Source organism: Myotis davidii, unplaced genomic scaffold (assembly GCF_000327345.1).
Source record: "Myotis davidii unplaced genomic scaffold, ASM32734v1 scaffold24, whole genome shotgun sequence".
In the NCBI taxonomy this organism is placed as follows: domain Eukaryota; kingdom Metazoa; phylum Chordata; class Mammalia; order Chiroptera; family Vespertilionidae; genus Myotis; species Myotis davidii.
Window position 1 is genome coordinate 6,008,349 of NW_006298312.1, and position 24,601 is coordinate 6,032,949.

Below are 24,601 nucleotides of genomic sequence, written 5' to 3' on the forward strand. Positions count from 1 at the left end.
TGATTTCTTAGTTCCCTAACAAGTTTTAAAACATTTTTCTTTCTTTCTTTTTTTTTTTTTTGCGAGGCAAGTATCTTTACTTCTACAGAAGGGTACACATGCACATGGCCATGCACACTGAGCAGGAGGTCTGCTTGAGCTTTTATTCCTGATGCATGTGATATGTTCCTCACTCCCCCCACCCCCTTTTCTTATTTAACTCTTCTTCGAACTCAAATAACATTTGTTGACTTTCACGCTCTGCAGTATCTAGCAGATTATTTTGCTGTTTGGTCAATGTAGTTTCAATAAACCTCTGGATAAGACCTGTCATATCTGGGATGGCATAATATCCCATCACTGTAACTCCCAACCCAATTATCAACGAGGTGAATATGGATACCACTATTCCATTCCATTCTCTGAACCATTGCTCTAGTGCAGCAGTTCTCAATCTGTGGGTCACGACCCCTTTGGCGGTCGAATGACCCTTTCACAGGGGTCGCCTAAGACCATCTTGCATATCAGATATTTACATTACAATTCATAACAGTAACAACATTACAGTTATGAAGTAGCAATGAAAATAATTTTATGGTTGGGTCACAACATGAGGAACTGTATTTAAAGTGCCAGAAGGTTGAGAACCACTGCTCTAGTCAATCAGAAAGGATCCTCAATTTCAGGTTTCCCAGCTGACTCATTAACTAGAGTTGTTAATCCCTGTAGGTCCTTAGTGATGGTCTGTCTGGAGCTGTGATGTCAGGGATGAAGGTACAACACTGGACCCCAACATTACATATACTCCTCCTTTTCTGCCAGAATCATATCCAAGGCCAATTGGTTCTGAACCCAGGTCATTCTGCTCGTTGCATCTAATTGCTCAACTATTCCCTTGATAGCATCTTTAGTGTAATTGACAAACCTCTGCTGAATATAGTAAGTAGTTTATCCAATCTACATTCTTATTAATAGTTGACCACCAGAATAGGACAGACTCAAATCCTGGTGCTATTTGATTAAAATCATTTGGCACTTCTCCTGGAACCCCAATGGGATCTGTGTAAATATGAGGATCAAAGGAGCCCCCTGGATTCTCTCTCTTATTCCTAGTTTGTTTGTCCGTTGAAAAAGGTTATGATATGCCAAAGTGGAAGGGATAGCCAATTCTATCAGAGCGCAAGTTCTGCTCCAACTGCTGGGCAAGGGTGCAAAATAATGGTCCTCCAAAATACCACCAGACATCAGCACGGAGTATCGATAGTACAGCTTCGGAGGATACTCTGCCATTTATGCATCCGGATAAATTTCCCATGAACTCCAAGTACTGTTCCCCCTCTACCTTGAGAGGCAGGTGGTACAGTTTATGTTTGAGGATGGGGCTGTATCGTTTTTGGGGGTAAGGGGGGGTGCTTGTTCTTTACCTCTGTTGGATGAAAACAACAGGGAGAGTCTTACAGGAAGCGTTTTCCCAGGTGGTTTCCTCCTGGTACAAGGCAAGCACACATTCCATCCCATTAATGTCTGAGGTCCATCCGAATGGAAATGGGACCACTTGGACCTCTAGCCTTCCTGCCAGCCAAGAGTAACAGTCGCTTTTATTTAAGGAGCATACAGAATATTTAATCCATTCCACGCAGGCTTTGTTTCCTTATATCCATCTTCTATGTGCATGGTGGTAGCAGTGGCCTAAGGGATCTTGTCCTCTGACATCTATTCCTAAATTTAGTCCTAGCCAATCTTTTGGCCTAAAGGCTGATATCCAAGTCAATCAAGTTATCTAAAACCAATAAATTAACTGGGTAAGCATGATCCGGATTGTAGACATTTCCCCAGCTCACATTGTAAGCTCCTGCAATTTTCTAGATCGCTAAAGCAAATAGAACCCAGTACATGATGGCTATTAAGACAGCTCACAGTTTATAGAGCCCTAAAGTTAATTTCAAGAAGTAAAAACATTTTTAAGAGACAAAAACAAAAGTGGTAAGTGGATATTTTTTGTACCCTAATTCAAGCAAACCAGTAATATAAAGAAGTTCAACTGCTGGGTGGACAAAAAATTGATAAACACACAACCCAGAGGTTTCCTGCAAACATCTGGTAAGAAGAATTCAATAAGTAATCACAGGTATATACAGCTATGGATAATTATGCAACGTGGTCACATGAAAGGTCTTCAGGATCTTTCTGCATTAATAAAAATAAAAAATAAAGCCAAAAAAATAAATAAAATTGAGTCCAGTATCAACAACAAAATCAGAACTGAGGAACTAGACTTCATAAACTGTTTCCCTGCACTGGCTACTCACAGAACTTACCAACCCTCCAATTCACCATCCGCCAATCTCAGCAATTTAAAATGAAGAAAGTCTAAGAGTCTGATTTTCCATGGTTCACTTCGAAAAAAACTTCTTTACACCTTCCAACAAACTGTATAATAAAAAATTTCCAGTTTTAATTTCTCAAAGATACCATGAGTTTCAAAAGCAGTGACAATCAGGCTCATCTGCTAGCTCTGTGACTCTGGGTCAATCTGCCTAAACTCATTTTAACATGTATCATACCATCTTATCTAATGGGACAGTTATGATGGACTAAACAATGCATACAGAATATCCAACAGGGCAAGTCAAGAAATGTTATTGTACTTTCCCCTTTGTGTGCTGCTTATAACTGTAGTAAACATTGATGATAATTACATAATTGTTTTAATATAGTTTTACATTAATTAGGCAAAATCTACTATTTCCAAAATCAAATAGTATAATGAAAACTAAAATAAGTAGTATAATGTTTTGCATATACAAATATTTTAAACAATTTTTTTAAATAATACCACATACCAAGTATCTGGTATTTTTAATTCCCAACAAAAGCTGAAATCTCAAGCAGAACCATATCTTACATATTTTACAATAACCTGGTATGTTAAGTTACCCGATTCTGCTTAGCTGCAGCAGGCCTTTTGATGCCACTGCTCCACTATCCCACTGTTTATAAGATAATCCATTAAAAGCAAACTACTGGATTTTTATGCTGTACAATGACAGCTTCCTTGAGTACTACCTGCCTTTTTAAATTTTCATTTAACTAGAAGAAATAAAAGTTAGTTTACTGAAAGGTATCAGCCTTATCTGGACTAATAATAGAGGAATATGCACACTGGTCAGAACGCCCTCATGCAACGACTGAACAGCAGGCTGTGTGGGGTGACCAGGCCAGTGGGGGGAGGGCAGTTAGGGGTGATCAGGACGGCAGGCAGAAGGGACCCTGCCGTCCCCGTGCACGAACTTCATTCACCATGCCTCTAGTGATAAGACAGGAATTAACTTTAATATCACCATGTAAGTATGATTTTTTTAAGAACCTGAAAATTCAAATTTTAAAAGCACTTTCAAATGATCTTTTCTTTTTATAATGAAAATACTGTTCACAGTATGAATGCTCCATAACAAGGTACTATGAAGAGAATAATTTAGAAGATACCTAAAAAGTGGATAATATATTGCAGCTAAGAATTTCAGCTTTGAATCTTACTTCGGATATTAATTTTTCCTGAGATTCTGAGGATGACATTATTATTTAATAGGGCTGTCAAAAAGCTCTAAAAAAAAAACATGCAAAACACAAAGCATTATGACTGGTATCCTCTAAGTACTCATAAGTGGAAGCAGATTCTATAGCAAATAAATTGTATTTTTCACTCCAAAATGAAAAAAACCCAAAAACAATAAAAAACGAACACTAAGCTACAGTAAGTCCTCACGTAACTTTGTCAATGGGTTCTTGGAAATTGTGACTTCAGGCAAAAATGACATAGAATGAAGCCAATTTGACCATAGGCTAACTGATACAAACAAGAGTTAAGTTCCTACAGTATATTTCTGGTCACAAAAACATCACCAAGCTTCTAAATAAAGACCTAAAACACTTCAAATATTAAATATCAAAATAAATGTGAACTATACATACATTTAACAGATATGAATAAAATAAACAAGAGAATTATTTATTCAGAGTGGTGGGTGGCCAAAGCCTCTCCAAGCAACTCAGGACACCAGGCATAAACCCACCCTGGACAGTATGCCATTCCTTTCAAGGGTGCATTCACACCCACACCACACTCACTCAGATGGGACAATGTAGATGCTCATTCAACTCATGTAAACACCTTTGGGATGTGAGAGGAAACCAGAGCCCCAGAGAAAACCCAGGCATGAAATCATGAACTAAATGATACTATTTAAGGATTTGCTACATGTCTTGTATTTTTTTAGTACTATGAAACTGCTACAGTTAAAACTCAAAACTGTACCAACACAGAGTAGTACAAGTAACAATAAAAAGCCAAGGGTTAAGATTACTCCAATATATATAAAAGCCTAAGCGACCATTATGATTGGTTGACCGAACAACCGGTCAACTAGTAGCTATGATGTGCACTGACCACCAGGGGGCAGATATTCAATGCAGAAGCTGCCTCCTGGTGGCCATTGCGCTCCACAGCCACCTACCATGGCCGGCCAACCTCCCGCAGTCCCTTTCCCTATCAGGTGGGTGATCAGTGCGCTCCGAAAGCCAACCTCCCTTGGTCCCTCTCCCTGGCTGGCTAGCCCCAATCAGCCCCTATTAGGACTGGGCGAGATGGCCCAGATAGCCATCCAGGCCAAGGAACCCCAACCATGCACGAATTTGTGCACTGGGTCTCTAGTTTTATATAAATTAAATAGTGGTACTACAAACATAGCTTGAGACAAATAAAACAAATAGCAAGTCTAAATCACATTCACGCAAACAAATCCTATATAATAAAAGCCTAATATGCTAAATGTCCAGTCATCCATTCAACCAATCAAAGCATAATATGCTAAGGTCATTCAACCACTCGCTAGGATGTGCACTGACCACCAGGAGGTAGACACTCTGACAGGTTTGAGTGCTGCTGTGGTCCAGCCGATCGGGACTGAGTGAGATGGAACGGACACGCCCTGGAACCCTCCCGTTGTCCCTCCCCGGCTGGCCAACCTCCTTCGTCCCTCTCCAGCCCCAATCATGCACTGGTGGGGTCCCTTGGCCTGGCCTGCACCCTCTTGCAATCTGGGCTGAGAGACCCCCCTCCCATCCCCCAAGTGCACGAATTTTGTGCACTGGGCCTCTAGTACACTACATAAAAGGACCTATTAGATATGAGGAAATCACAATATAAAACCCCAAACGGTAGCTGTATAGGCTGGCCTGATCTGCAATGTCAATTGCTTCCATCAAATCATCAAGTAATTACTTGAACCCCAAAATATTAATATTGCAGGTTTTTAAGATTCTTAAAAATCTTTAAAGTTATAAATGATTTTTTAAGTATTACTATTTCTACATGTTCCAGTGCTCTGGGAGGCTGGTAAATTTAATTTTGTAAGAATTTTAATATTCCATGAACATGGAGGAAAAAGAATTCTTATACAGGTAAGCCTAAACCAATGCCTGTAATAGCTTAAGAAATTACATCAAATAAGACAGAAACTCAATGATGACTGCAGTGATGACTTTTTATATAACACTATCTGACAACTGTTGTGTTAACTGGTTTTGCCGTGTGTGTGTGCATTCTACTGTACTAGTTTCCTAATTGACCCTCTCCCACTACATTCTCCACACTGCAGCCAATGCTCTTTGTAAAAGGTAAATCCACTCAGCTGAAAACCCGTAATAGATTCCTATTTCACTTAAAATAAAGTCTGAATTCCTCTCTCTGAGTTGCAAGGCCCAGCATAATCTGGCTGCAGTAAATGTAAACAATCTTATCTCAAGTCATTTAGTCCCCTGCTCATTACACTACTCAGGTAGTCTAAAAGAAACATAATGAGAGCTACAAATGTAATTTTAACACTTTTAGCAGTGATATTTTTTAAAAATAAACTACTTGGAATATATATATGTATGTATGTATATATATATTTTTAAATATATTTTATTGATTTTTTTTACAGAGATGAAGGGAGAGGGATAGAGAAGTAGAAACTCGATGAGAGACACATCAATCAGCCGCCTCCTGCACACCTCCTACTGGGGATGTGCCCGCAACCAAGGTACATGCCCTTGACCGGAATCGAACCTGGGACCTTTCAGTCCACAGGCCGATGCTCTATCCACTGAGCCAAACCGGTTAGGGCCTTGGAATATATTTTATTTAACCCAATATATTTCATACAAAATATTAGAGCAGGGGTCCTCAAACTTTTTAAACACGGGGCCAGCTCACTCAGACCATTGGAGGGCCGGACTATAGTTTAGAAAAAAACAAAACTATGAACAAATTCCTATGCACACTGCACATACCTTATTTTGAAGTAAAAAAACAAAATGGGAACAAATACAATATTTGTATTTGCACGTGGCCTGTGGGCCGTAGTTTGAGGACCCTTGTATTAGAGTATCAATATAAAGTCAATACAAAATTCTTAAAATATTTTCATACTTTTTGTCATACTAAGTCTTCTAAGTTGGTGTGTATTTTACACTTAGAGCACATCTCAATTCAGACAAACCACGTGGGGCTCCAGGCTGCGGTACTGGATTCCACAGCAAAGCTCTTTGTAGCCTGCTAGCCTTCACAAGCATGGTTCCCTCTTCCTGGAAGGCTCTTCCTTTGGCTGCTCCTTTGCATCCTTCCCCAACTCAGCTTAAATGTCACCTCCCAATGGCCTTTGTAAATGAGTCTTTCAATTTCCATTTTTCCCCCCTAGCAGAGTACCTAAAAGATCACAGTTGTTTCAGGACTTCTTTCATTCTATAAATTTTTTTTTTTAGTTTTTTAAATATATTTTTGATTGACTTCAGAGAGGAAAGGAGAGGGAGAGACAGACAGAAACATCAATGATGAGAGAGAATCACTGATTGGTTGCCTCCTGCACACCCCCTACTAGAGATTGAGCCCGCAACCTGGGCATGTTCCCTTGCCTGGAATCAAACCTGGGGCCCTTTAGTCCACAGGTTGACTGATGTTTTATCCACTAAACCAAACCAGCTGGGGCTCATTCTATAAATTTTTTGCTTGATTTTCCTTGTTGTTTTTTAAAACATATTTTTATTGATTTCAGAGAAGACGGGAGAGGGAGAAATAGAAACATCAATGATGAGGGAGAATCATTGTTTGGCTAACTCCTGCACACTCAACACCAGGGATTGAGCCTGCAACCCAGGCATGTGCCCTGACCAGGAATAGAACCATGACCTCTTGGTTCATAGGTCAATGCTCAATCATTGAGCCATGCCGACTGGGCCCTTGTTTTTTGTGTTTGTTTTTAAATACTTGTTTATTGCCAGTCTTCCACCACTACACTGTAATTATTGCTTCATTTTTAGTTTTATTCTGTTTACCACAGGTATGTTTGAGACACTGAATTTTTGCTGAGTAAATAGATGTCTATACGTACTCTTAGTTTCTCTCTGATCACTTAATTCTGTACACAATACTGAAAAGCAACTGGAAACATAGGAAATATATATAAAATTAGAGGGCTGGTGCATGAAATTCATGCATTGGGGAGGTAAGGTCCCTCAGCCCGGATTGTGAGAGGGCGCAGGCCAGGTCGAGGGACCCCACCAGTGCACGATCGGGGCCTGGGAGGGACATAGGAGGTTGGCCAGCCAGGGAGGGACCACGGGAGGGCTCCAGGGCGTGTCTGGCCCATCTTGCTCAATCCCGATCAGCCTGACCCCAGCAGCAAGCTAATCTACCAGTTGGAGCGTCATAGCGAGTGGTCGAGTGGTCTTAGCATATCATTAGCATATTACACTTTGATTGGTTGAATGAACAACGGGACACTTAGCATATTAGGCTTTTATTATATAGAATTAAAATTTACCATTAAGCCAAGTAAAGATACTTACAGGTATAACTTTAGGAATTTCATCTTATTTTATAAAGATCAAAAGAAATAATCACTTCATTTAAAATTGCAAGTACTATCTAAGTGAAAAAGTAAAACTTTATTTAAACTCAGGTCAAATCATAGGCATTTCCAACATGTTTTTCTGTGCCTCCCAGAGAAAACTGTTAATTGCTGTTTATCAGGCATTCACATTTGTAAACTCAGATCACCCCAGTCTTCTAAAGATCTACAGAAGCCTGTAAGCAATTTCTGGAAACTGAGTAGCACTTGAAAAATGCTAATTTTTTTTTAAGTTGAAATTTAAAAACATTTAACTTATCTGCTCTCACTTCTCATTTTTCAAATTATTTACTACTAGTGGGCCCAGTGCACAAAATTTGTGCATGGGGGGGGGAGATGTCCCTCAGCTCGGCTTTCACCCTCTCCAATCCAGGACCACTGGCTCCTAACTGCTCACCTGCCTGCCTGCCTGATCGCCCTAACCACTCTACCTGCCGGCCTGATCGCCCCCAAAGCCTCCCCCCTGCTGGCCTGATCACCCCCAACTGCCCTCTTCTCCTGGTCTGATTGCCCCAACTGCCTCTGCCTCGGCCACACCACCATGGCTTTGTCCAGAAGGTCTCCTGGAAGGTCTCCCGGTCTAATTAGCATATTACCCTTTTATTAGTATAGATAATTCTAAAGTGAGATCAGTAATTCACTTAGGCATTTTATACTATTAAGTGGAAAGGTCACTGAAAATTATTCACAGTTCTATAGTTTTTTTTTTGTTAATCCTCACCAAAGGATATTTTTCCACTGATTTTTAGAGAAAGTGGAAGGGAGAGGGAGAGACAGAGAGAGAAACATCAATTTGAGAGAGACACATCGACTGGTTGCTTCCGGCATGTGCCCAACCAGGGCTGGGGATTGAGCCTGCAACCAAGGTACATGCCCTTGACTGCAATTGAACCCGGGACCCTTCAGTTTGCAGACCAACATTCTATCCAACGAGCCAAACTAGCTAGGGCACACAGTTCTACAGTTCTTGATACATATTTTAATAAAGTCAATACAAATAAAATCATATAACTGATCAAGACAAAGAGTATGAAGTTTTGAGGAGGAAGCATATTAATAAAGTTACAGACCATTTTTTTAAGGGGTTTGATCCCTGGATGGGGTACATACAGGAGGCAACAGATCAATGTTTCTCTTTCTCTCTCTCTCTCTCTCTCTCTCTCTCTCTCTTTCTCTCAATATCAATAAAAATATTTCCTTGGGTGAGATTTTAAAAAAGGAGGAATTAGAGTTACATACAGCTTCACCACAGAATGGAAAGACAATGTTCATTTTGAAATTCCAAACAGCTCTACTACATTATATTATGGTTATCAGTAGTAGTGGTGTAAAGAATACATCTGCATAGATGATGGCTATCTTATATTCACACAAATAGTTGTCAGATATATCTAAAGACAATATACATGTGTTTCTCATTTAATATTCTTAATAACTTAAACGGGCAGATAGTAAAATTCCGAAAAAAAAAAAGACAGTACAATTCTGTTTTTGAAGATGGGCAAACTGAGGCTTAGAGAGATTAAATAGTGTGCCTGCAAACTTTGCTCTGCCCAACTGTTGAACCAAAGAGCTAGGTGTGAAGATTCTCCCTCATCCCCACCCCCACAGATAATCACAGGGAAAGGCTTAAACACAGTTTACTGCTCAAAATAAACCTAATTTTTAGCATGAGCTAGCCAAACCACACCTTTCCTGCCCACTAGTTTTTCCATTGCCTCCATATTTGGTCAATTTGGTTTCCAGACAACTCCTCTAGTTCTTCTTGTTCATTTCTCTGCTGGAAATAAAACCTAATGGATCTCAGCCCAGCTGGATGAAGGCAAGTCTAGTCTATCAGGCAATGCTTTTTGGATAGGACTTCTCAGTCTTTAACTTGGATACCCACTGACATGTATTGCTGGAACCTCTCTGCAAACCACAACTCCACCCCCTGGAGTTTAATCTTTCCACAAACAATCTGAATTACAATATTTCTTGCATTTTGCAATTCAGTATTTAATTATGCTTGAAGGAGGCCATGCCTGACTAGTATCTCTCCATGGAAGTCCCTACCCAGCAAGGGTATCAGTTGGCTATCCCCCTTTCTCTGCTCAGCTGTGTCTACACTATTAAAGAAAACACTACCATAAACTATTAGATATCAATAGACTATAGTGTATTTATTTGTGATTGTACTTTTCACAAGTTATTCTTTTGTAGACATTATAATCTTATATAAAGTTTTTATTCTTAGTTTTTATTATCTATTTTAGTGATACCCAATATTTTATCATTCTTTCTGGTATAAAAATACACTGGACCCACATGCATACGGAGCAGTCCACAATAGTATGTGTGTATAAAATGATGTAATACCAGTTTGTTTTAATTTACATCTTATTTGAGTATAAATTAAATTTTACAGTGGCTCTAAGTATACAATTTGGCTAGTATCAACATAACAATTATTTTAGAAGATTAAAATTTGGTAAAAGAGTTGACCTGTGAAAAAATGATCACTTATTATAAAGCTAGGCAATTTGTGCCCAGCCGGCATGGCTCAATGATTGAGCGCTGACCTATGAACCAGGAGGTCATGGTTTGACTCCTGGTCAGGGCACACATACCCAGGTTGCAGGCTTGATCCCCAGTAGGGAACATGCAGGAGGCAGCTGATCAATGATTCTCCCTCATCACTAATGTTTCTATCTCTCCCTCTCCCTTCCTCTCTGAATCAATAAAAATATATTAAAATATATATAAAACTAGGCAATTTGTATTTTACTCCTGGTTCAGCTACTAGTTTTATAACAGTGGGCAACATAAGCAACCTGTCTAAAGCCCAATTTTCTCATTTGTTAAATGTACTCTTAATATTAACTAATTTCTAAGGATCCTACAGTTTGAAAACTCTGGTCAAAGCCTAGCTAATGTTAGACACCAAATAATAAAAACACCTGCCCATTACCTGTGCTTAGAGAAGTGTAGCCTACATATTTAAAGTTGTCCTCATGGATGACTTCATTTCATGGTCATAACGACAGGTCAAACATGTTTGTTTTCTCCATAGATTTAATATACCCAGATCTCTTTGACTGATGTTTAACATGCAGTTTTCTTGCATGTTCGAAATAATTTGATGATATTGGTTAATATAATGTATCTAGATTTACAAAATGAGTCTAATAAGAAATAGATTTTACAGCTTTAAAAAATACAACATCATAGTAGGTCAGCATATAAGGAAAAAAGATGGAGGCACATTCAGGTAAAGAACTCTAAGCATGTTTGTCTACACATGCTTGTCTCTGCTCAGAGAAAGACAATTTAAGGTGTAGTCACTTGAATAATCTGACTGTAAAATAATTCTATAAACATGACTCCTGGGTTGATTCTAAAACACTAAATTCCTGCAATGTGCAAAACACTCTCAGAAGAGAAGTTGATGACATTATCACACTACTATGAGCACACCACAAATTAAAATGGTAAAGTAACAAGAGAGGAAAAACAAGGTATGTATGTATGTTTGTATGTGAGAGGATTAGTTGAGTATTCTGTATTCATTTGACCAACATGTATTTATTGAGCAGTTATTATGTGCCAGGTAACAGTGTTAAGCATTGTGGATACCTTGATAAACAAAAACCAACCCCCCACTCCACCAAGAAAGAACCAGAGGAAAAGAAGAAGAGGGACAACAACAAGAAAACAAATACAATTTCCTTTACTTGGTATGCCCTCCTTATCTTCCCATTTTGAATCAGCTAAATATTAAATATATGCACACTGGGCATTTCTTTTGGAAGGGTGGAAGATTCTAAATTTTTAAAAATTTGTAAGGTAATTACAAAATTGAAAACTAAAGCTAAAATTAGAAAAAGTTTAGAACGTTTTATTCTAGAAAATTAAATATTCTGATTCTTAGTTCTATGATTTATTTTTTCTCCACATTTTCTTAATTTATATTTTTCGATAAGAAAAAAAGTCCTACAAAAGCAAATGTATGCCCTGGCTAAGTAGTTAAACTTTAACCACTTAGCATCGGCTAAGTGGTTAAAGCACTGGCCTGTGCACGGAAGGATCATGGGTTTGATTCCTGGTGAAAGGCACATACGTGGGTTGCAAGTTTGATCCTTAGCACTGGGGCGTGTGTGGAAGGCAACCAATTGATGTGTCTCTCTCACCTGGATGTTTCTCACCATCTCTCTCCGTCTCCTCTAAAAATCAATGGAAAAATATCCTTGGGTGAGGATTCACAACAATAAAAAAAAAGTAAAAAAGTAAATATGTAAGAATACAGTACTAATCACTTTGGTTCTTACATTTAACTGAAAACATATTTACTAGTCTGGATCTTGCAATCAAATTTGAAAGTTCTTTAAAAACACCCTCTTTCCTTGATAGATAACATGACCTCAAATAGTTAATTTTAATGAATGTTTCAAGTCAGGACTTTGTATATTTGTATTTGTTACTTAAAAAATGCTTTAAAATGTTTCTTCATTCACCCATTTGCCATAAATGTATCTGGGAACAAGTCTATGCTAATGTTCATGGCCTCTGATTATAATGATCTTCTGTATCAGGATGTTTTTATGATATATAATTAGTATATACACAACAATTATTCACATAATTTAAATGGAAGTGAAATGTAATCTAAAAAATGTAATGCTGCATACTAATTTCAAGAACATAAAAGTAAACAACAGAAAACAACTTTACTTTCTTCAGTGAGCTATTTGCTTCCTCTCTCTTCTAAATCAAGTCCTCTGATTATAATCAAAGGATCAGGGTGGGGACAGAGGAGGCAAAGGGCACTTGGCAAAAGGCTTGGAGAAGAGGAATTTCTGCAGTTTGCATGGCAAAAGGCTTGGACAAGAGGAATTTCTCCTCTCCCCTCATAGTACAGATTTACAGTTAACCTAAAAAGCACAGCTATGAAAACATTTCAAGAATGCCTGAAAATGGCAAGGGGTCAAATCCCAATAACAGATATTTCAATCATTTTGTGAAATATTGAAATATTTATTTGATTCATACTCATACTAAGCAATCCTAAATTTTACACTACAAGTCTCTATCTGAAAAACGTGCAAAAATTAAAAATAGAGACTGCAATTTCCTTTTCCACAGCAGAATCAAACAGTACAATGTTTACAAAATGAAAGTAGTAAAAAATAAAGTAAATAATACATTTTTAATGTCCTTAATATAGTTTAAGGTGGGATAATAGCTACCTCTTTTTTTTTTAATGAAAACCTCTTTCCTGTTCTCTGAACCATGTTATGTAGGACCTTTAACAATATAATAATGTGCTGAAAAATAATTATAAATAATTTCCTAATTAGGTCCATAACCACCTCTGTGGCTTCTCCCCTTCATTTTATTAAAATCTTACAACATTAGCTTGAATTTCATCTCTGCCTGACACGTTTCAAGTAGTGAAGCAGATTAGTGCCTCAGAACACTTTTCAGGATTCATTATCAATCAGGTTATGTACCCAGTATGCTTTCAGCAAAATTATCTTATTCGCATGAACTCTCATGGACTGCAGTAAACAAAGCTGTAGCCCACATACTTTCCATTCATTTATATCCTTTTTCTTAACTTAGACTTACAGCATGTGCCATAGAAACAGCACATGTTAAAATTCCTGTAGTGTCACAATATGTAATACAATAAAATAGATTACAACCCTACCTTTCTTTCACAGCAGTGGTGCCAAACACAGGTAAACCGGAGCAATCAATTTGCTCTGCAGACAGTAAGGCTTTCATAGAATACTAATGTAAAATCTCTTTTCTTTCTCCTTTGCCTTGACTCCCCAATGCCCGGGTCCTGACCAATACAAGGAGGAGGGCGGGATGTCTTCTGCTGAGATAACCACAACTACTAATCAAGTCTACATTTACAAAGGCACACGATTAAACCTCCTCCAAGCTTGAGTCAGGGCTTGAGCGTAGCTAACACATACACAGCTCAGTCTTAATTAAACACACACACACATACACACACACACCATGCATGTGCCATGAAAATACAGATGTGTCTACTTCAGTGAATTAATTCATCATACTTTACCACTGATAGGTTTTTTTGTTTGTATTTTATCTCAGGAACATAAAATTACCTCCTGTTGAACTGTGGGCTTAAATCCAACAGTATTCAACAACAATTATGTTTTTCCAGAAACTAAAATCATGATCAGTATTCTGTGCATTAAACTGTTCACTGTTTTTAAAACACAGCATTTTTCTATATTAGACTATGCAATAAAATTTACATGGACTTATTCTTTCAAGCATTAACGTAAGATTAATAGACTCACCAAAGATTCTTAAGATTTTGCACTTAAAAAGGTACTGCAACTGAAATAGCTCAAGTTCATTTCTTCAAGAAAAGCTTATATATTACCAATAATGAAAAGATCTCCAAAAGATTCATTTATCTTGAAAATTTTACATTAACTATAACCCTAAGCTATTTAAAAAATATTTTCAGGTTTCAGAAATTATTTAAAAACATCTTTAACATTTTACAATTATTTGATCTTATAAATCCAGAGTTTTGAGGTCCCTTTCAATTAAGCATTTTCATTTGGCTATTTTTCTTTTATTCAATATATGAAAAGGTATGCCAATCACTGAGTAGGCTGATGACAGAAATTAAATATTTTTTTAACAGCACACATTACCTCATTTTAATTTGCCTGTCTTAATTTGCTAATAACTCTTAAAAAGTACTGACAGTCAAGGGGCTGTAAACTAAGCAATAATTAAGAACAAAATACTCTACGTAACTGGAGAAACTTATGAGGAGGCTTCTTAAACCAGATGTATGCAACTGCTTTAACACTGCTAAAATACATGTGTCTTATTCTGTACTCTTTCTTTAAAAAAATGAGCAGAAACAATTAAGAAATACTAGGGCCTTCAATGAAGTACTGCAATGTTTAATCGATACTGATGCTTTTGTCCTTGACACACTGACCATGTCATCAGGCTACTGTCATGTGATATCATGTCATTTCCCCACCTGGCTCATGACCTTGTCCTCTAAATGACCTAAAGCTTCCCTCAAGTAGCAGGAGGCCCCTCCCAGCTGTCTCAGCAAGGTCGTTTGGGTCAGAGTGTCCTCATCTATAATCCACCACCATTTGTCAGCAGGGAGGCTGGAGGAGGCAGGCTTGCTACAAGGGGAGAATGCCCAATTAGGCAGCTGTCACACAAAGCATAGGCTGCAAAATTATCCCCTGTCAAAAGGAAGAGCAGCTGCGGGTGCCAATTACAGCAACCTTTCAACCCTTTAGGTACTGGAAACTACACAGAAGTAACTGAAGAACAATTAGTGATAACAAATCGATGAATTAGGAAAGTAAATTGGAAATTACTGGCAGGTGAGCTTGGGTCATACAAGACATAAGGGCATACCAGACTCCAAGCAAGGGCAGGGACGCACAGAATCATACTAACCAATTCCTTGCATACAGATTTCCCTCCCAATTTTTTTTTTGCAAAAATCCTTCAAAATACCCATAACCTAGAAGTGTGTATATATCTTATTTCTTTTCATGTAGAACCCAAATAAATTTTTTCTTGATAGGAGAAAAATCCTTCAGACTAATAAGTCTAGTTAATTCTAAATTGTTCTTATGCAATCCATCCTGTTATCCCACAAAATTTAAGGGGCTAAAATAATTTAAAAATTCAGTTCAAATAATCACTTAAAATAGTATCTATCTTCATAAAGTATTTGCTCTGATTCTACTGTAGTCACACTTAAGGGAAACATCTTGTTAAGTAAGCAACTGGATATGAATTCTGAGAAAACTGTTAATACCATAATACTGAAGCTAAATTTCTCTACATGTGATTCTGTGCATAAAGAAATAACTGCAATGTGTTTTTCCACACTGATATATATCCTATCTAATAAAGAGGAAATATGCTAGTTGACACTCACACCATTGCAAAGATGGTGGCACCCACAGCCAATTGGAGAGAATATGCTAATTGACTGCCCTGCCCTCGAAGATGGCAGCACCCACAGCCACAAGATGGTGGCACCCAGTCCCCTCAGCCCCGCAGCCACTCAGGGCTGGCCCGAGGCACAGGCAAGCCCCAGATGGCGGCTGCTCAAACACCCAGAGCCGACCCAAGGCTCAGGTGACCAGGGCCAGCCCAGGCTTGTGCTCCCGGCCGTGGCAGCAGCAGAGGGGTGAAGGGGCGTCGCTAAGGATGTCTGACTTCTGGCTTAGGCCCACTCACTGGGGGAGCAGACCTTTGCCAGGTCACCTCCTGCCCCCGAGGGCTCCCGGACTGTGAGAGGGGGCAGGCTGGGCTGAGGGACACCCACTCCAGTACATGAATTTTCATGCACTGGGCCTCTAGTTGTGTGTGTGTGTGTGTGTGTGTGTGTGTGTGTGTATTATAAAATTACTCTTAGATCATTCTGCTCTAATCCTACAGAGGTGACATGCATTGTCTCAAGCAAAGAAAGCCAATCCATTTGGACTCTATCCAACTAATGTCTTTGGGAGTTAGCACCACAGGCAACAAAGGAGGATCAAAATGGGGGGAAAAGTCCCACAAAGCAAAGAGGGTCCAATATAGCCATTAAGTGTTTATGGACATTGTTTTCTTGGGTCATCACAAAGTTGTGTATGTTCAGAAACAACTTTATTAAAGTCTATTTTAAAAAAATTTACAGTTTTTTTAAAAAGAAAAAGAAAAAAAAGCATGTCTTTCTAAATGACTTCTGTGAAAGCTGAGAAAGAAAAAAAAGCATGTCTTTCTAAATGACTTCTGTGAAAGCTGAGAAACCTGAAGGATATGTGGTATAATTTCTAAAGAAGCAGGGGTGATGTGCTCACTCAGAATTCTAAATCACAAAAGGGCAAAAGTGAGGAACTAGAGGGTGAGGCAGTAAAGAAGCACTTTACACACTCTCCTCCAACACGTTATACATAAATCAGTTACCAGAGGGAAAAGTTTAAAATTTTTCATTCCTACTCAAGCTACTTGATAACATTTCTAGGAGATAAATGTCACGGGGAGAAAACATCTCCATTAAAAGATATCTGAAAATTTGATATATAAATAATGTTTCACCCTTTTAAAAGAATGGACATTTATAAATTTTCTTAAATTTTAGAAGGCAACCTTCTAAAGTCATACATAAGGAATTCAAAGAAATAAATAGCAAGTAGACAGAGATGAAGGAGTTAATGCCTTTAGAATTCAGCTTCCATCATACATGGGTGACTATCTCTTTAAATAATTTAAATCCTCTCCATCAACTACAAAGCTGTTTTGAAGCCATTTAGCTTTGTTCTTTACATGTGTTCTAATTAAGAAATGACCTTGTCATCACACACACCAGAAATCCGGGATTATTTCCTACAGCAAAAATTCACAGTGCCCCCAAAAAAAGAAAACAAGGGGGGGAAAAATACTTCATCCTTAGTTCCTCACTAAAGGAAGTTGTTGGTTGGCTGAGTGCTGAAGCAGTTTCACTGCATAATTTTTGTTGTTGTTGAATGTCACAGGGCGGGTTAGTGTGACCTTGAGCTGCATCAGCAGCACAGCAAGGGTCGAGATGCCTGCAGGCGCCCTAGTACTGGATTTGCAAGACAAAAACCTTCAAACTAGCTGAAGGACATCTTAAATCTCTTCAAAGGTTTTCTGAACTAATCTGCGCTGCTCTTAGCAGGATCTGTGCCAGTGTGAGAAGCAAAATTAAAAACAAGGTCTTTGACAGGATGTTGTCTCCTCTTAACCCTTCCCAAGCAGAATAGAACAAATCTCAAGCATTCTGGAGAGACAATTTACCTAGAAGCATTCTTTCATAACAAATTATGTAAGGAAGCAATCATCAAAAATGAGGCCACTAAACCCTCCCATTGCGCTTATAGAAGAATTCAGGTGGAATTTTTCTTGACCATATTTTAGTGCAGTGAATGTAAAACTTAGAGCTCTATTTGTTATCCTTTAGATGTGCAGCACAGTAATAGCTGGAGATAAAGAAATGTTTCCATCAACGTTAATTTCTAGAAATTTTTAAATAATAGCTTTTAACTGATTAAGTCACTAACTTTATATATATTACATAGAGTTACTAAAATTACAACAGGTAAAGAAAACTGCATCACATGTTTACTCGATGCCTTATTCCAAACATGATGGATACACTGGTAAGTGGGGGAAAGAATCAGAATAGTGAAAGTGAACATAAGAAGAACAAGATAAAGCAATCTCAGTCTTGTTATAAGAAATCTGCATGACATTTTTGTTAGCCATGAACAGAGCAAGGACTATGGGCCAGGTAAAGAAACTCACCAGGGCAGAAAGCTCCAGATGCCTAGCAAGGAGCAAAACTGGGAAAACAAGAATCTCCACCACAGGGTAACCTACCCTCCCCTAGCATATCAATGGTCATGTGGTTTTGGACCTGGCATCCTTCAGACCCCCTGACCTTATCCTCCCTAAAGATAACATCTAGGCCTCAGTTGTATTTTAGCTTCAGGCCCAGAAAAGCAGCAAAACCAGACAAGTGATGCCAGGGCTGCCTTACAACCAGCTACATTAACTAATAATCCCCCGCCCTGGCACGGACAATTCAATGGAGACCACAACCCTGAAGGAACACCCCAGGAAAGCTGATGAATATTCCATTGAGATACTCCCCTAAGATCTCCCCTAAGATTTCTACCTGCAAGAGAGAGATAAATACACTCAAGACAAAGGGACCCAGTGCAATGCATGCTCTCCCTCCAAGGAGCATGCCTGCACCATTCCCCAACAGGCACATATCACCTAACCTATAAGGGACCCAAGGAGACTTGGCAACCAGAGGAGCAAAGGGCAGCGGGTAACCTCCAGCTAACCTCCTGAACCTGTCTCCAAGATCTCCTTTTCTCTGTGTAGCCCTTCCCTTTGGATATCCCCTTTTCCTTAAATAAATTCAATTTTCTTTAATCACTGTCTGAGATGGCTATTTAGCCTGTCCATGTACCGCTGACTTTAACCTTTCAGTTTTATTACTATGTTATAGTATTTCCTTGTTGTTTGTTAATCCTCACCCCAAATATTTTTCAATTGATTTTTAGGGAGAGTGGAAAAAAAGGGCAGAGACAGAGAGAGAAATATCAGTGTGAGAGAGACACATCTATTGGTTGCCTTCTGCACACAGCCCCAGTCAGGGTCAGGGATCAATGCTCTCACCAATAAGCCAAACCGGCTAGGTCGTGCTGTAGTATTTCCAATGTAGGGGCCCAAAGAGGACATATTAATGCCAGCAGAGGGTGTGAGTATTCCCTGGCAATGCACTTTAAGTTTAATTTAGTAGCTACAGTTCTCAAGAAATAATCTAGGGGAACAAACAGCTATAATACATACAATGCAATGTTCTAAAATCAGGTTATCTCCATCAATGACATGTTAAGTTTGTCATCAGCAGATATAAGGTGTATCATGAATACTGTTAAAGTATACTTAATGTAAGGTATAGAATTTATTAAAGTCCAGTAGATTGCTAATCATGCCCTTTTAAAAAAATAAGTAAATTTAAGATTATGCTGAATAATAACCACACTTTCACTCACTTGAATTCAGATATACTTTCCTGAATGGGATAGGAAAAGGGTAAAGTACTAGGTAGTAAGTACATACCACATGAGAGTGAATAGTACACGTGAATTTCTTCTTTAGTCATCGTTCAAAAGGAGAGAAGAGTATATACTGTGTCAAATGCTATGGCTGAAATCTGTTAAAAGTGCTCTCGGAACACAGAGTGGGCAGTAACCAGGTTTTCAGTTCATATGCGTTTGTGCCCGAGGCAGTAGTCAGTGATGGTTGAAAAAAATGAGGAAGAACAGAAGAGAACAGCAGCCACTTTAGGTTGCAGAGCTAGCACTCAAAGGCAGGGAGAGTAGAGGCAGGAAGGGGTGGTCCAATGTGACTACAGATTAGGCTGGAAGCATAATTGGAACCAAGGACTTTGAATCAAGGCTATGTCAAAAGCTTTTCTTTATCTGGTGGCCAGTAGAAGGTTTAAAGGAAATGGTACAATTAAATGCATGTTAAAAAACAAAAACAGAATTGCTGATGGCTTTGGGGGAAAGAATAAAATGAGACAAAATAGTGCAGAGCAGAAAACAAACAAAATAAGGTAAGGGCAGGAGAGATGGGGAAAAAAAGACAACTGAAAAACAGTAAAAATTGGTCTGAATATTTAGAAAGCAATTTGTATCATAATAGTACTATAAAATAGGATATTTAAGATAGCAAATTCATTAAATAAAAAACAATGAAAATAATAACTATACGCTCAAAATTATGTTTGTAAACACTATGTTGACATGATGTATGAGGTTTCAAGAAAACTAAGAACTCCTATAGAGGTATTTAACAGAGTCAGAATCAGATTCTGTTGGAGATTTTAATTTTGTACATTTCAAATAACAATCTCCATGAAGCACCAGGTAAGGGTTTTGCTTATTAAGGCAGCGACATCCACCTTTCCGAATGGTGTGATAGCATATTTCCCTTGGCTAATAAGAGAGAGAGGTCTGGCTTAAACCATAATGTGATTGCTGTAGCTAAGAGCTTCATATATAAACACTAATGAGAATAAAAAAAAAATCTTATACATTTAATGAGTGCCTACTATGTTAGTACATATTAAAAAATAAAAAGTCCCCACGATTTAATCTAATTCAGGTTTTTGTTTATTATTCACAATGATAAGTCCCTAAATTACAGCTCACACCATCACACCAGCACATAGTAAAAAGACCACTACTGAGCTGTCAGTGGATGAAGAGCCTGAACCTCGGCCATCCTGGTACGCCCATGCAGCTGACAGGTACACAATGCGTTCCCAGAACTCCCATGTACTTTGAGGTGAGTCGTCAAATACTCTAGAGACTGACTGTCCTGCTAAGACCTCAGAAAGAATTTAACAGAGTATCAGCCAAGGTAAGAGGGTAGGAATGAAAAAGAACAGGAGTCACTAGGGCCAAGTAACTATGTGCCAGAGAGCAGACTGTACTCTCAGAAAAGGAGGGCCAGCATCAGGGATCAGGTTGAAGCAAGTGGAGGGGAAGGTCAAACAAAGGAGAGAAAGAGCAGACTTCCAAGGGAAGACTTCTTGCTCCCTGAAGAAGTAACTTTACTCTGTAAAATCATTAAGAAAATGAACAAAGTCCTAAACCCCCTGGAGTAGGAAGAATCATAGGAGAAGTATTTAGAGGTTCACATGTCATTAAAAGGACTAGCACTTGAAAGCCAGGGTACTGACAGGGCACACAACTAGGAATGACCTTACCAAGTATCCACAAATAAAATGACTTCTCCTTGAGTAAGCATCTCCGACTCACAGCTGCCAAGCCAACACTGGTAACAAGTTCCAGCACATTTTATGTCTAGACATTAATAGAAGGGTGGGTAACATGATAAGCTTTGAAGATATTTTAAAAACCTAACTATTTACTAATCCACAAATACAAGAGCTAGGTTAAAACATTATTAAAATAAAAGTAATACAAAATATTCTGTTGGCAATTAGACAAGTAAATTCCTGTACAGCAACAATTCTCCAAGTGTGGTCCATGGACTCCAATGCTCCCCATGACCCACTGAGGAGGCACAGGAGGTCAAGACTATTTTCATAATACTTAACTGTTATCTCCTTTTTGTCCCTTTCTCTCATAAGTCAACAGTGGGGTTGTCCAGAGGCAACATGATATGTGTCATTGTATTGATGGCTACTGGAATACATCCCTGTGTATCCTTGTGTTTTAAAATGTTTTGCAGTTAAAATTTCTAATATGGTAATTATTAGTTGATATGACTGTCATAAATAAAAGCTCTCTTGGGTCCTCAATCATTTAAGGGTATAAAGGAGTCCGGACACCAAGAACTTTGAGAACTGCTACTAGTTTACTAAAGTAAAGGATCAGGAAGTATAATGTTGGTTCTAAGATTCAAACAAAATTTCTTAGTTTTTAATTTTCAAAAATCTACACAATAGTCTCCTAGATAAATAGTCTCCTCTGTGTAAAAATCTGTCCAAGACTCAAGTGAATAAAGAAAAAATGATCTTTTTAAAAAGATTAGTAGACTATAGGGGATTTGGAACACCTCCCATCTTTGCACAGTTACTAGCATTCTAAATTTACCATACAAGAATTGACAAATCCACAAATATTTATAAAGAAGCTGCCTGTGATAAGAGCTGATAAAGGAAAGGTAACTTAAGTGATACACTAGCAGGCTATCCTGTCAGAAAAAATATGATCAGCAACACAGTGAGCTACTATTAAGAAAAAGCATGAACAGAGTGGAAAAGGTATGCAAGGCAAATTCTGGGGAAGAAGACCAATGAAAGGCAGGGAACACTTTTCTTAGCAAAGGCACTCCTCAATGGTGGCATGTGAATTGACTCTAGCAATAATCAAAGCTTTGACAACTGGAAAAGAAGCTACAAAGCAGTAGTGAGAGGAACATCAGCCCCAGAAGGCAAGCACAGCAGCACACAGTACATTGTAGAAAGTTTAAAGTTTAAGTAATCTACTAAAAATACAGAAATTGAGTAATTAGACATTTTTATAGAATTTGACAAAGTAATATGAAGTCTGTTGAGTTTAATGAATAAAGATTGGTAATTATAGTTTATATTTCTTTTTCATAATTTCCAATCTGTCATAGATAAGAAGCTTTTAAAAGTACAATGAAAGTAATTTATTTAAAAAATAAAATGAAAACAAACAAAAACTGGTCCTTCACCACAGATACTTTAAAAAGCTCAGAGTACCAGCAGCAAGATGGTAGGGAGGAAGAGGAACAACAGCAGGAGATAAAAACTTTAAGCTAAAAGCTTATATAGACTGTACTATCAATAATCTTTCTATAAGTATATGTAAAAATACTAACAGAGGTTTGAAAATTACTACTATATCTCTAATCCAGAATGGGGAAATTCTAGTTATCTAAATAAAATGCATAATAAGCTCTACTGTTAGACTCACACTAACTGTTGTACAAACCTCAGGCTGCATTTGAAGGGCAAACGTAGCAGAGTGTCAAGGAGAATATCAGGTTTACCAGAGTTAATTTAAGTGAAAAATTCCAGGGTCTGTGTAAGAAGAGAAAGTGAACTGACACTCTGGTCAACACATTGTTAAATTATTTTAATTATTTCATTTGAATCCTTTCATGGTAGAGAAAAAGCCCAAGTTGATATGGAGTCTTGATATAGTGCGGAATGTCCCCTCCAAAATGCTGTTAGTTATATCAATTAAGGTATTAATAAAAGACTTAAGAAAAATCAATTATTTAAGGACATCAAATTTAGAAAAATGTTAATTATATTAATGTTTACCATTGCAATAATACATTAGGGTTGTTTAAGGAAGGACTATTACTTTTTGATGGTCATTATGTGATTGACATTGCTGAGTTGGATTTATTACCGAAGTTAACACTAGCAAATTGGAGTTTTAGGAAAATCTGGTGGCTATGAGAGCCTGAGGTGAGGACATAAGTAAGGAGGTTTAGCAGCACAGATGCTATAGATTAGAAATGAACTCTGAACCAAGATGCTAGAAAAAGGATTAAAGAGTGCTTGGGAACAATGCCAGAAACTAACAAGGAATTTTTTGAGCCGAGCCTCCAAATTTTCTTGCTCCGGTTGTCCATGAAATCAGGGAAATATCAGTGAGACAGACAACTTAGTTTATAGCAATTAATCCCAAATAAAATGACTCACCAACAGTTCTGGATTGATGGCTTCACTAGTTCTCAGAGAAAACTGTGTAGTTTAAATGTTTTCAAGGTGTTATTTCTTAAATTAAAAATATTATTTTGAGGAGTGTTTTACAAAGTTTGTGGAAGGTATTCTATGATTCTATGTAGACAATTAGCTTCGCTTCATCAACCTGGTAACTCAACCTGTTAGAGCAAGCTGAGTCACTGCCATTTTTGTCTCTTCATACAGATACTTCTGTATGTGAAAAAAAAGTTTTAACACTAAAGACATCTGTTGAAATAGTCATCAACAATTTAATAGAACTAAAAAAAAGTACAATAAAGAACTCTCCCAATGAGAAATCATCCTATCTAATAAAAGAGAAACATGGAAATTAGCGTACGACCGCTACCCTTCCCATTGGCTAATCAGGGTGATATGCAAATTAACTGCCAGCCAAGATGGCAGCCGGCAGCCAGGCAGCTTGAAACTACCATGAAGCTTAAGTGCTTCAGTGACAGAGGAAACCAACATTCCCCGCCTGCCTTGCCGGTCTCTGAGCCTGCAGTTTGAAACATTGTAACAAATACAGAGGCTAAACAAAACCCCAGAAACCTGCTTTCAGCGAGCCGGGATCTCAGAGCTGGAGTTATACATTGTTTCGATTATAGAACCGAAACAAACCAGATACCTGCTTTCAGCAGCAGAGGCCTAAGAGCTGGAGCCTCAGAGCTAAAGCTGGCCAGGAATAAAAAAGAAAAAAAGGAGAGGTTCGGAGCTTCTGTCACCTGCCAGCCTGAAAACAACCCTCAGCCCCTCACCCAGACTGGCCAGGCACCCCAGTGGGGACCCCTACCCTGAAGGGTATGTGACCAGCTGCAAACAGCCATCATCCCCTCACCCAGGCTGGCCAGGCACCCCAGTGGGGACCCCCAGC

At 38.3% G+C, this 24,601-nt stretch overlaps 1 protein-coding gene across 4 annotated transcripts in view; it reads right to left on the reverse strand.

Annotated features, from left to right (window-relative positions):
- The window catches only part of NRIP1 (nuclear receptor interacting protein 1), a 121,482-nt gene that overhangs the window by 44,701 nt on the left and 52,180 nt on the right, over positions 1 to 24,601 (reverse strand). Inside the window, exon 4 of one of the 4 annotated variants that reach the window (XR_001515597.1) lies at positions 2,314 to 2,409. The exons of the other annotated variants lie outside the window; for them this stretch is intronic. The gene's annotated coding sequence lies outside the window, so the exon portion shown is untranslated. Of the gene's footprint in view, positions 1 to 2,313; positions 2,410 to 24,601 lie in introns of those variants that run through there. 4 annotated transcript variants of the gene reach the window in all.